This window comes from Hakea prostrata, unplaced genomic scaffold, assembly GCF_041222555.1.
Source record: "Hakea prostrata isolate BN-2017 unplaced genomic scaffold, UWA_Hpros_2 contig_61, whole genome shotgun sequence".
NCBI lineage: Eukaryota > Viridiplantae > Streptophyta > Magnoliopsida > Proteales > Proteaceae > Hakea > Hakea prostrata.
The window spans coordinates 106,176-115,080 of NW_028291180.1; the positions used below are offsets into that span (position 1 = coordinate 106,176).

The 8,905-nt window shown below is 36.8% G+C and overlaps 2 pseudogenes across 2 annotated transcripts; both read left to right on the forward strand.

Moving 5' to 3' along the window:
- Positions 1 to 493: 493 nt before the first annotated feature.
- On the forward strand, positions 494 to 5,092 carry LOC148999040 (protein FAR1-RELATED SEQUENCE 5-like; annotated as a pseudogene). The gene is made up of 2 exons (XR_016171050.1): positions 494 to 4,964; positions 5,044 to 5,092. The product of XR_016171050.1 is annotated as a protein FAR1-RELATED SEQUENCE 5-like (transcript).
- Positions 5,093 to 6,387: 1,295 nt separating this feature from the next.
- On the forward strand, positions 6,388 to 8,700 carry LOC148999041 (inorganic phosphate transporter 2-1, chloroplastic pseudogene; annotated as a pseudogene). The gene is made up of 3 exons (XR_016171049.1): positions 6,388 to 6,699; positions 7,749 to 7,940; positions 8,069 to 8,700. The product of XR_016171049.1 is annotated as an inorganic phosphate transporter 2-1, chloroplastic pseudogene (transcript).
- The last annotated feature ends 205 nt before the right edge of the window (positions 8,701 to 8,905 follow it).

An 8,905-nucleotide genomic window follows, 5' to 3' on the forward strand; every position in this document is an offset into this window, starting at 1 on the left:
AAATATGTTCTTTTAGATTAAATTGTATCTTAAAAGTCTTAGTGTAAGCTGGCACGAGTTAGGAGATGACTTTCTCCGGAACTAATAGCCCAAATCCTGTTTCTTCCAAAAAAACAAAATAAATGGTGAAAATTGTGTATATTATTATCATCCATACTCGACAAGTTCGTGTACCTTGTCTACAAATGAATCAATAAAGAAAACTCATTCAAAAAGAAAGAAAGAAAAAAAGTTGTGGGGAAATCTAACATGAGAGATCCAATTGTCCAACTAAGGGTGTCAAATTTGGATTCACATCCTCTGTAATTCCCTTCCCTGCAATTCCCTTCCCTGCAATTCCCTGTAATTCTTTCTTAAGATTATACCACGTGGCATTATGCAATCCAATGGTCCCCAATTTTAAACCCATCCTTATATTCTCTCTCCTCTCTCTTCCCCAAATTTAAAAAAACACAGAATGATCTGCGATTTTTCCGTTCCCGTCTCTCAGCGACTCAGTGTCTCCTCCTCCGTGCGAAACTCTGAAAAAGCCCCCTTTCATCTTTCTCACCATCGGCCGGCGAGCTCTCCTCTTCTTTACGAAATTGAGAAAAGCCCTGAATTACAGCGTTTTCTCATCCACTGCCAGGCTCACGGCTCTCTCCACTCTCTGAATTTTGTGAAGAGAGATCTCTGGAATTGCAGCGATCAATATCACTCTGTCTTCCTTGAGTTGCGTCTTAATTTTCTAAACTATTGGAATAACCTTTGGTGATGCGGTAAAAGCCCTGCGATTTTCACATTGCGTTGTGGAAGATTTCTACCCTTTTTGTTTTCTTCTTTTCAACGATACTTGACAGGTATTTTTACTCAACTAAATTCTTAGAGCTTTAATTTCATTGAGGATTTGGTGTTTGATAATATCTTTCGAACATTGGAACTGGTTTAAAATCGATGAAAAGAAAGCGGACGCCATGAAAAACCTCAGTTGAAAACATACAATACTCGGAGAACAGTAGTAGCCCCCGAATTTAAGAATATCTGTGATTATTAGGTGACAAAAACTTGAGAACCTACACTATGGGTTGCTGGGTTAGTACTCTTCAGGTTTGAATATCGTCTTGCAGAAAAACCATAGCTGACTATGCGTGGAAAGCAATAATTCCAGTGGTTGCTTGGGTTGGAGTATAAAATTTGAATTTTTTTTCTTCTTTTTTCTCTTTTGGGTATAGAAGAGTATAAAATTGGATTGTAGTTCATAATACTTGACCAGGCAAGACTGGCATCAAAATTTAGAACCGGCAAGGTGGTTCTAATCTGGATTTCCTCTGCTCCTGCTTGCTGTGTTTCTTTGGATATTTCTTGTCTTTTGATGTTCACTATATATGATTATGGGTTGACAACTGATACAGTCTTTGTTGTTTCTTGTGCTCCACGAATCAAACCTGGAAAAGGGCAGGAAGTCTAACCAGTCTTCAAAGCCATTAAGAATAGATTTTATGAGAAGAAACAATATATTAACCATGATATCAAACGGACAAGTGAAAACATTATCCATCTATTGTGATTTTAGCTTCTCAACCCCAGCAATTCACTTGGGATTGCAGCTTCTCGATCTCCTTTGGCATTGAACCTTTTACCTGTGTGAGTGTAACTTACCAAAAGCTCTGAAATAAGCCATATTTTCAATGACTCCTGAGTGCCCATAAACTTCCATAGAATGAACAATGACATAGTTTTTCCAGTAATGAATGATGTCTTATATTAGAATGCTGCTTGTTACATAGAATTCCCACTTATGGTACAACTTGACTCAGTTCATCTTCATTCTTATATATTACACGAGTCACTTCTGTTATCTACTCCCCTTAGTTCTCTAGTGATTTTAAATCAATGTTAGATAAGTGTGTGTCATATGTATGTGATTTTTACAATTCTGTTTTTATGTTTTTATCTTTATCTGTTTGGAAGGCCCCCAGCTGAGGATATATTAGATAGGGAAAGCTTGGTAGAAAACCAAAGAGGAGTCAAAATTCAGGATCTAGTATGAACTGGTAAGGTTGGGAAAGCAAGAATTCAGTGTGAGGTCTAATTGAAAGGTAGAGTTAGGACAAAGCCAGGATTTAATGGTTTGATTTGGTGATCAAGTTACTGTAGTGTAGATTATATGTTGGAAGTTGCAACTAAATCAGGTTGTTTAATATCCAGTTAAGGAGGACTCTTGTAGAAGCAGGACTGAAGGGTTACATGATAATTTAAGGCAACCCACTGGGTGGATAAATATGAAATTTGGGTGGAGTCTCCCTCAGGGTTAGAAAAGACTCGATCAAAAAGTTTTAGTAGTTTTTAACTGTTTGAGATGGCTGGGCAGGATTCTCTTCAAAAATACCTTGTATATGACCTCCTAGAAGTAGAGAAGAATGGTTGTAGGTCTTAACAGTTAGATACGGCTGGGCAAAATTCTTGTAAAAAACACCTTTCATATGACCTTCTAGAAGTAAAGAAAAATAGTTGCAGGTTTTTCAGAGCAACACCTTACCCGAGTAATTTGAAAACAAGTTTGGACCTTTTTTACTGGACTAGTTATGTAAGAGATTGTAAAATTTTCCTTGACCCAAGGATTTAAATTAAATGTTGTTGGTAGTAGTAATACTTCTTGTATTAAATTAAATGCGATTCCAAGGAGAATTTGTCTTTTTCTCTAGGTTATTTTTTTTGGGTATACTTTATAGTTCAAATATTTATTTCGATAATTTTCTTCTCATGGTTATTGTTCAGGTGGGTTATGGATAATCTAATGGATAAAGATATAGGTCTATATGATGAAAGTAAGCCTAAGATTGGAATGCAATTTGATTCTGAAAATGAGGCATTTAATTTTTATAATGATTATGGAGGAATTTTGGGTTTTAGTGTCAGAAGAGGTTTTGTAAATAGAAGTAAAAAAGATAAATCAATTATAACTTCAAGGAGATTCGTATGCAATAAACAAGGCAATCGGCAAAAGGACAAGCGTGCTATTGGTATAACTAATTGTCGAGCGGAGACGAGAACTGATTGTCCTGCTCATATGGCAATACAAATTATGAAAAATGGGATATTCGAATGCTATAGTTTTGTTGAAGATCACAATCGTGAGCTTTATATACCATCTACCACTCACATGATGCGGTCACAACAGAAAGTTTCAGAAGTACAGGCATATGAGATTGATTTGGGCACTAATTCTGGCATAGAAAATAAAGCCATGTTACGGTATATGAGTAAACAAGCAGGTGGAATGCAAAGTTTAGGTTTTACAGCAGTAGATCATTACAATTATCTCCGTAGTAAACGTCAACGTAACTTGTGTTATGGTGAAGCAGGGGGTTTGTTACGATATTTTGCAAACCAAACAAGGCTCAATCCTTCTTTTACTTATAGTTTATAGTTGGATATGGAAGAACATATTACAAATTTATTTTGGGCTAACACAAGAATGGTAATAGATTATGCAATATTCGGTGATGTGGTTACATTTAATACAACATTTGGTACAAACAACGAGAGTAGACCTTTTGGTATTTTTTCTGGATTTAACCATCACAGAGGAGTCGTTATATTTGGGGCAGCACTTTTGTATGATGAGACAATTGATTCTTTCAAATGGTTGTTTCAGACTTTCTTAGCAACTCATAGGCAAAAACAACCTATAACGATTTTTACAAATCAGGATGTTGCAATGGCAAATGCAATATCTGAAGTATTTCCTAAGACATGGCATGGTTTGTGTACCTGGCATTTAATGCAGAATGGAATTAAACATCTAGGCAATTTAATGAAGGACAGATCAAGCTTCTTTTCAGTTTTTAAGAAATGTGTATATCAATATGATGATGAAGTACAATTCGGAACTGCATGGGAACAATTAAGGTGTCACTATCAGGTTGAAAATGGCTCATGGTTAGATCGTATTCATGGACTTAAACAGAAGTGGGCTAAGTGTTATATGAAGAATACATTCACAGGAGGCATACAGAGTACCCAAGTGAGTGAAAGTATAAATGCTGACTTGAAGAAATGTATGAAGTCTACTTTGGACATCATTCGGTTTTTAAATAGTTTTGATGGAGTAGTCAATGATAAACGAGCTAACAAATTGAAATCTGAGTTTAAGGCAAGAAATAAGCTCCTAAGGAACTCATTTCCTCAAACACCCATCATGATTCAAGCAGCAAAAATATACAGTCCTTACATATTTGATGAATTCCACAATGAGTATACATGGGTTGGTTCTTGCTACATAAAGTGGAAGGATGAAAGTGATAGCTTGCATAAATATGTAATTAGTGTTTCTGATTTGAAGGTGGAATTTAGCGTTGAATGTAATCCATCTGAATCAATTGTTCGTTGTAGTTGTAGGAAATTCGAGACCTTTGGCATCCTGTGTTCTCATGCTTTGAAAATTTTTGAGAGATTAGATATTAAGTTTATTCCAGAAGCATATGTTTTGAACAGATGGACACGTGAAGCAAGAAGCATGGTGGTGGAAAATAGTAAAGGAATACAAGTTGAGGAAGATCCTAAGTTGGATTCAACACATCGTTATAGGATCCTTTGTCGAAAACTAATAAATATTGCCTCACAAGCATGTAATTCAGTCAAGGGATATATATTGGTCAACAATATTGCAAGTGATTTGTGTAAACAATTGGACAATCTTGTCACGCGTACCCCAAATACAAATCTAGATGAAGAAACTGATAATCTTAATCTGAATATTGGCAAAGGGCTTAAAAAGAAAGAGAGGAAGAAGAAAACAAGCTCTACAACAAGTAAACGGTTAAAACCTTGGAATGAAACACAAGCAAAAAGAAAGAAAAAAAAGGCCAAGTTCATCCAATGCTTCTATAGCCCTCTCCACAGCATGCGATATAGTAAATTTGAATCAATCGGACAGAACTCAAACAAGTGCAAACAAACTTGGCTACATGGATCTACTTCTGGTACTTTCTGCTCATCTTGATTTTCTTAATTTTAACATCTTTGCTTCATTTTTATCATTAACAGTCTGCTACTTTACAGTCTCAAGGGCCATTAGATGAGTCAATACGTAATATATGTTCCTCCCAGGACCTCGTAATCGAGGTATTGTTTTTCACCTGAAGAAGTATATGTTGAGATATTGTATTTGAAAATTTGCATAGGTGAATGATGATGATCCATTTGATTCGTAGGTTGTCTCCTCCTTTGCACCTACTACTTTAATGGCGGATCCAGTTGTTGAACCAAATACAATCTTGCAAGCTGAAAACAACACTCCAAAGTTTGGTCTAAGTTAGGGTTACTCTATAGTTTTTAATATAAGACATGATTGCAGAATGGGTTTTAAGAATTTTAACATTTGAATTGTAATACTGTTGGTAGGTTTTAATATTCAATTGTTTTTCACTATGATTGGTATTTTACTCTGTTTGGTTTGTAAATCATACATCAGCCCTTGTGCAATTCATACAATTTTTTTGTCATAGACTTTAACTAACATGTTTTGAAATGTAGGTGAGTCTTTAGCTCAAACTAGGAAGAGCACCTGGGTTTGTTCCTAGGAGATGATATGGTTCAAATCCATCAAGACTCATATAAACTTGCTAAAGACTCTGTTTTGTTCCTAGGGGAAAAGACTCGGTTTATGTTATATTAGTTGCTAAAGGTTGAAACAGAAAATGCAAATCTCAGTTCAACACATCTTGCTTGCCTAGCTGACCAGTTCAGCTGATCATCTCCTCTGTATTTTAACGTTACCTCCTTAGCTGACATATTGATTGCTTCCTGATTATATTGTGTTGCTATACAAAAGTAGAAGGTCCAGCAAGATTCAGGCACAAGTCCTGCTTCCCCAATTGATTAGGCGGAGATCAAGGCGAGTCAATTCACTCAGACACGACCAGTTGCTGATAAGGTAGCACAAACTTAAATCTCCAAAGATTTTATGGTCTATACAAATCTGTAGTTGCAGCTGTTAATTTATGTTTCATCTGATCAAAGCCATGGAAAAAGTGGTTGACATTGTAAACGTAAGGTCTTCGATGCTGGATTTTGTTTCTGAAGTGTGAAAGTTTTCCTTGTTTGGAGATTGAGTAAATGGATTTAACTTCTAGTAAGACATAATTTAAATCAACTGAATACAAGCCATGCATGGGAAGTCGCCAATCACCTAAAAATGAGTCAATGAGTCTTGATGGGCTTGAACCATCATCTTCTAGGAAGACCTAGATGCTCTTCCATTTTGAGCTAAAGACTCGCACAGGAAGTTAATAATTAGCTTCAATGTATTTAGGAACAACAAGTGCAAACTATGAGATCCATCTAATGCCATGTTATTCAGTTGTGTTATTCCAGCTATTAATTTATGTTCATGACTTCTCTGGTATGGCTAAGGCCTTCAACAACTCCTCCCACACAGCTTCTGCAATTTCTATCTGCATAGCCTTTGCTGCTCTTGGTCTTCCTTTCTTCACGACATTTTTGGGGCTAGAATTAGCACTGAAGATTAAATTGCTTTCTTATATAACATTGTTGCTTGAGTTTTACATGACCTGGAACATTGGAGCTAATGATGTTGCCCATGTGACTGGTACTATGCAGAAAGGAATCCTTGTGGTCAATTCTTTTCAGGGGAAGGATTTATTGCTCTTTGCGAGTTTGCTTTCTTCTGTAGCTGCTGCTGGTACCTGGTTACAGGTTCATTCCCTTGATCCTCTGCCATTATCTTCTTCAATACATTCATTAAGTACCTGCTAACCATTTTCATCTTCCACCATAGTACCTAAAAAATGATGAAAATTGCATTTGGATGGCGGACTAACCACCATGATGAAAAATATAAAGGGAAAATGTTTGACTCCCTAGAATGAATTTATTGTACATTAGTTCATCGTGGATGAGAATACTCCATTCTTGGGTGTCTGCTCTTTGCCTAAGTGTCATCTGCAAAGTCATATATGGCAAAGATTATTATTCATATTTATTTGTTGATTGAATATGTTGTGCAACTAGGTAATAGCAGTGAGACTAGATAATGGGCCTGCAACCAACTCATTAAGAAGGAAGTTAGGATTACTATTAGACAAGGTCATATTATGTGGAGATTTGTCTGCTATTCATATTAGTTGTATCTGTGAATGATGACTACTTCAGTCTTAAGTTTGGCATTGTTAATATTCTTCTTTTTATTTTATTTTATTATTATGATTATTATTAATATGTTCTTATTCTCAAGAGTACCATCTTACACTCCCTAAAAGCATGTTAGAATTTGCTGAATCTAGAAAGGAACCATTATTAGCTTCAAGATCTGATTGATGTAGAAGAGAGCAGCTCACATTGGGGGTTCAATTTCAACTGGAGGTCAACAAGTGGTTGCATGAGATACTTGGATATGATACACATGAATGAGAAGGAACCTTCAAAATGTTTCAGGTTACCAACCAGCTTAGGAATAACTTCTATTACTGACAACATGACTTAAGCTTTGTTCAGTCTTAAGTAGACAAATTGTGTAAAAGATATAGAGCTACTAGAATATCATATATTAAATAACTACTAGTTCCCGATGCTACAAAGCCACATATTTCAATTTACACATGTGCAAGGATGGCTTATCTTTATGTTTATCCCTCGCATTTTTCAAAGCTATAGTTACTCCTGAATTTACTCGAGGAAAAAAAGTGTAGGGTTTTCTAAGATTCTTTGGTTCCAATTCCATGCCATTGACAAATTTAATGGTCCAGGTTGCATCCTATTTCGGTTGGCATGTATCCACTACACATTGTATAGTAGGAGCAATGGTTGGGTTTGGTCTAGTTTATGGGGGAGTAGGCGCTGTATTCTGGAGTTCGCTGGCCAGGGTAACTTCATCATGGGTCATCTCCCCTATTATGGGAGCAGCAATGTCATTTCTTGTGTACAAATGCATCTGCAGGGTATTTTCTCAATCTTTTGGTACTTAAACTACAAAGGTTGCCAATCGTATATTCCTAAGGGGATCCTAGACACTTTGGGGTAAAAAAATGGAAATTCACATTCTAACTCTTTCTATTTTTTTCTCTAGTTTGTCTACAGTGCTCCAAACCCAGGGCAGGCTGCTGCTGCTGCTCCTACTCCTATTGCTGTCTTTGTTGGTGTAACTGGGATCTCCTTTCCAGCTTTCCCACTCAGCAAGAACCTCTCCATGGCACTGGTCCAGGCCTTGACCTTCAGAACAACTGTTGCACTTTTGGTCAGTAGAATTATCCACAATCAGCTCGGCCACCTCCTCAAGTCTGAATCATCACAAGCAGAGCAAAAAGAGGAACCTTCGCAGAGTAAGAATATTGGATTCCTCTCTGACATTGCAGGTCCCAAGGGGACACAACTGGAAATTGTGTATGGTGTCTTTAGCTACATGCAGGTTCTATCAGCCTGCTTCATGTTATTTGCTCATGGGGGAAATGATGTATCAAATGCAATTGGCCTTATAGGTGCTGCATTAGCTATTCTTAATGGCAGTGCCATTGCAGCTGAGGTTATTATTCCAAATGATGTTCTTGCATGGGGAGGATTTGGCATTGTTGCAGGACTGATGATGTGGGGGTACAGGTGATGGCAACCATTGGGAAGAAAATAACAGAGCTGACACCAACAAGCGGATTTGCAGTCGAGTTTGCAGCAGCTTCTCAGTTCTGTGGTTCTTTTTGTTGTTAATTATTTACTCTTTAATATTAGAATTTTCGATTCGAAAGGGTTGATGCTGTTGTTTTTGCACTCAAATGCAACCTAGATGGCTGCCACTGTTGTTTTTATACTCATATACAACCTAGATGTCTGCCTTAGTCTATTGAACTACTAAACAGGGCATAAAAAACATTATTAGGGATGCATAATCCATCATCAGTGACTTCAACAGCCA